General features: G+C 40.7%; 1 long non-coding RNA gene across 1 annotated transcript; it reads left to right on the forward strand.

Annotated features, from left to right (window-relative positions):
- Positions 1–1,560: 1,560 nt before the first annotated feature.
- On the forward strand, positions 1,561–4,248 carry LOC129847104 (uncharacterized). Its single transcript, XR_008758377.1, has 3 exons — positions 1,561–1,729; positions 3,802–3,864; positions 4,044–4,248. It is a non-coding gene; the product is annotated as an uncharacterized LOC129847104 (long non-coding RNA).
- Positions 4,249–4,784: the final 536 nt, after the last annotated feature.

Raw genomic sequence — 4,784 nt, forward strand, 5'->3', positions numbered from 1 at the left:
GCACAACCCGAATTCGAGCCAATAATAAGTAGTTGAACATGTTACTCCACAACCTTGTGAAAATGACATGTTTTCATTTGAGTCAAAACAACTTTATCGAAGGAGTGCCTTTTGATTTGACAGCCTGCGATTTGAGATTCTTGGATCCAACGGCCGTGTCTTTGTGAGACGCAGAGTAGGTGAACGGATTATTTCTGCATGTGTGATTTCCACCGTGAAGCATGGAGGAGGTGTGGTGGTGTGGGGGTGCTTTGCTTTATTTAGAATTCAAGGCACACTTAACCAGCATGGCTACAACAGCATTCTGCAGCGATACCCCAGCCCATCTGGTTTGTGTTTAGTGGGAGTGTCATTTGTTTTTCAACAGGACAATGACCTAACCCACATCCAGGGTGTGTAAGGTTTTTTTGACCAAGATGAGTGATGGAGTGATGCACCAGATGACCTGGCCTCCACAATCACCTGACCTCAACCCAATTGAGATGGTTTGAGATTAATTGGACCGCAGAGTGAAGGAAAAGCAGCCAACAATTGCTCAGCATATGTGGGAACTCTATCAAGACTGTTGGAAAAGCATTCCAGGTGAAGCTGGCTGATAGAATGCCAAGAGTGTGCAACGCTGTTATCAAGGCAAAGGGTGGCTACTTTGAAGAATCTCAAATATTAAATATATTTGGATTTGTTTTAACACTTTTTTGGTTACTACATGATTCCATATGTGTTTCATAGTTTTGATGTCTTCACTATTCTACAATGTAGAAAATAGTAAAAATAAAGAAAAACCCTTGAATGAGTGGGTGCATCCAAACTTCTGACTGGTACTGTATAGCTTACACCAAAGTGTAAAATCTATATATTTTGAGCAAAATAGTGCGTCTCGGCGTCTATGATTTATGCTTAATGATGTGGACTGCAAATGACATAATGATGGGAGTAGGCCTGGGCTCACAGAAATAAGAATGAATAGAATGGGCTTGGAACTCTAACCCTGGATATTGACTGGTAAACTCATGGGTACACTCCCAATGGCTGCCTGGTATTGTGACGCAATAATTTCAATGGTATTTTGGAATTTCTATTCATTCTTATTTCTAAGCCAGTTTAATATTCAGTAGCATTCAAGCTTTAGCAACCTCAGACGAAGTACGATATTTTACCGGCTCATTATGGAGACCGAAGTAGGCCTAGACTTGTAACATGGACGGCGACGAGGCTCGAAAAGTAAGTCAATTTCTATCGCTATAGGCCTAGGCTTGAAATTATTGTCTGTAGACAGTTTTTGTATTGATTACACTGAAAAATGTATGGAAAAGGATGCATGTCGGGGGTTATGTGTAAATCCCCTGCTCCCAAAAAGGCTCTTACATATTCATTTTTATTTACAAATACAAAAAAATTGCATGGATGGACATTGACAGGAATAAAACCTAGTATTGACGTGGTTGTACTGTCCTAATACACCCTCACATGGCAATTTTGATCCGCATAGATAATAATCATCTAGACCACAGGGATTGGTGGAAATCATGCAAAACATTTTTTTTCCGCCTTCATGTAAAGATGGCACTGAAGCAGACACATTGAGCACACGTTTGACATGTCAAAGCTTGTTGTACTAATTACATATGCCACCAACAAAGGGGATGGATACAATTTGGGATTTTAACTTTCCTGACCAGGACAGTCACGCAATACTGGAATATAAAAGAAAACCAGAAACCCTGAACATGTGAGTAGATATATTATTAATGAGCTAGCAATGCTGTGTGTGCGCTCATCCGGAAAACGAGTGTGCGTGGCTTTTGACAATTCAGTATGGGGTGCATGTCCAACTGACCGTCAGCTGGCTAGAGATCGTGTGTGTGGTGTAACGTTACGGATTCAAATAACCCATTGAATGTCAGAATACAACTACAAGGATTATATTAATTATAGGTATAATAGATTGAAGCTAGTATAAACTGCTGATCGTCTCTTATGGGAACATGTAGCACAAATCTATTGCTTCATGCTAATGCTAGCTAGGAAGGTTTAGAAGTTTTGGTAGGGGCGCGTCAGTTTTAGCTAGGTGGCTGTCACTGGCTAGAAATCGTGTGTATGGTGTACTGATTCAAAGAAACCATCAGATGAATTTTCAGAAAATAATTCATTATTTGGCTAATAGATTGACGTTAGTATCAATTGCAAATATCTAACGAAAGCAGGTCGCATTGTTAGTCTATGCTTGCTCGCTAGTCAGCTAGCTTAGCTTGCTAGCTAGCTAATAATTTTGATGTCAGATCTACTTAGCTAACTAGTTCTTACCAGTGTCTGGATATCGGCGTTTCAGAGCAAGTTCAACCATCATTTCCCCTGGGAATGCTGTGCCATGGTGTTGTATCCCTAGATTAGCAATGTATGTGTTTGTAGCTGTCAGTCAGTGTCATACAGGTTCGATTGTATCACTATCAGAATAAAATGATATGATACCAAGGTAAAACGCAGTAACTGCAGCCAAGGGCAGGTTGAAACCAAGCTTAAGTTCAGTTACTGCCATTTACCTTGGTTTCACAGTAACTTTTTGCAGTTACTGCTAATACTACCCCCATTTTCTCCAAAACACAATACAATAGAGGCAGGAAACTTGTCCACTGACTCGCCAGACATGACCCTATGTGAACCAAGGTCCTCTACTCCACCAATTAATTCACACATAAAACGGTCAACCGAATCGTTTCTAGTCATCTCTCCTCCTTCCAGGCTTTTTCTTCTCTTGATTTTATATTGTGATTGGCAACTTTCATAAATTAGGTGCGTTACCGCCACTGACCTCGTTCGTTTTTCAGTCACCCACTTGGGTATAACCAATGAGGAGATGGCACGTGGGTACCTGCTTCTATAAACCAATGAGGAGATGGGAGAGGCAGGACTTGCAGTGCGATCTGCATCAGAAATAGACCTGACTTCTATTTTAGCCCTTTGCTATGCAGACGCTCGTTGGGGCGACCAAGCAGTGTGGGTGCAATAATTGAATAATATAGATTTCTAAATTCATTGGGTGTAGTCAGCCTGTTAGTCGTGATAATGCTTTCAATCCATCACTGCAAATAACTTGACAGTTTCGAAATCGAATACATGTGGATCACATTTTAGGGTTGAGGTATGATTCTGTGGAAGGCTTGGCAACAGAGTGCACCTGTTGCAGCAAGCCCAGGCAGAACTGGAGCTGAGCTTTATGGAGCGGGCACACCATTAATAAGCCTGTAGACTATATCAATAGGTTAAGGCTACAATATCCTTTCATAGTGTGTATATCAGTACAACAACATAGGTCTATCAGATAGCGGACGTTTGAGGGGCATAGGGCCTACCTTTTCTGGAGACACAAGATAATCAAGTTTCCGTTATGACACCACTTGTTTACAATATTAGTCAATATGCCTACTATGTCAAAAAGTGCAGGCAAAGAAGAAGAAAATGTGAGTAGGCCTAGGATAATGCTTTGTTCGTTCTTCATATTAATGTCGCTTCACATTTGTATAATTCTAAAGATGGATGATGAAAGTCTATGAGATGAATATGTAGCCTACAGAATCAGTCATCATGTAGGCCTACGGCTAGTTGACTACTTTAAGAATAGTTTAACAATGTAAATGGATCAAACAAATTTGTTATAGATATGAGCTTGATTCAACATTTTTCATGCAAAGTGAATTGGCAAAAGGTGGAATTATTGCAAACCAAGTGACAGGGATGGGGTCTACTATCAAAACCCTTACCAAAACCCTACGTCTTTTGTCATGATTGTCTCTGTCTTTGTAGGGGTTACAGGAAGCCCCAGAGAGGACATTCCCTGTATTCTTCAGAGGAAAACTGGGGGAGAAGGTTAGTGTGATAGTATGACATTCCAAATGATCTGAGATCCTCAATTTCTTTCAAATTAAATGTTACCTAATTAAATATTTTTAATGACTTCCTTCCCATTTCCAGTCCTAATTCCACAACCATTCCCACTGTAGTATCCATTGCCCTGACTTTGAAGTTTGTTAAAACACAATCCACAGCTCCATCAGGAGACCCCAGGGTTTGACCTGTTGGACCCCAACATGAGAGTCATAGATGTTGGTTATAACTGCCTCCACGACAAACACCTGAAGTGTTTTTTCCGCCATCCGGAAAGGAAGAAGCGGCTGGTGAAGCAAGGCCTCATCACCTCAAATGAGAAGGCATGGCAAACCTCCTTTTTCTTTCCAAAATCTAAAAGTGACACTTATATGGAGCTGAGAAAATTGGACAGGTGTAAGCAATATGATGGCTAGGTGAAATGCTTGCCATTTTGCTTAGTTTACACAAATCCAAGTCTACAAGTGCATATGGTCATTGTTAGTGCAGGTTGTAAAAGAGAATGTGTTCTTAATGTCTTACCTGGTTAAATAAAGGCAAAATCAATCAATATTGGGGTAGGGGTTAGAGGTAGATTTGGGATTGGGTGTTTGTACACATGAACCTCCTCTAAAAATGGCTCTTTTGTGGCGCCTCCCTTTCAGGTGCTGTGTACGTGTAAAGAGTACAATCACTACAGTGGCTACATCAAGTCAGTTCAGTTGCTGTGGGAGAAACAGTGCTGTGCCCAGCAGGTTAGAGTGGTCTACTTTCTAGATGCACAATTATAAAAACACAAAAGCTATATTGTAAGACACACCTTTCCATGCGTTTTATTTTACTGTGTATGTAACTTGCTGTCGCTCAAGGATCGGGAAAGGGTTTTCTGATCACGTGACAAGACCAGGAAAAACTTGTGGAAG

This window comes from Salvelinus fontinalis, unplaced genomic scaffold, assembly GCF_029448725.1.
Source record: "Salvelinus fontinalis isolate EN_2023a unplaced genomic scaffold, ASM2944872v1 scaffold_0703, whole genome shotgun sequence".
NCBI classification, from domain to species: domain Eukaryota; kingdom Metazoa; phylum Chordata; class Actinopteri; order Salmoniformes; family Salmonidae; genus Salvelinus; species Salvelinus fontinalis.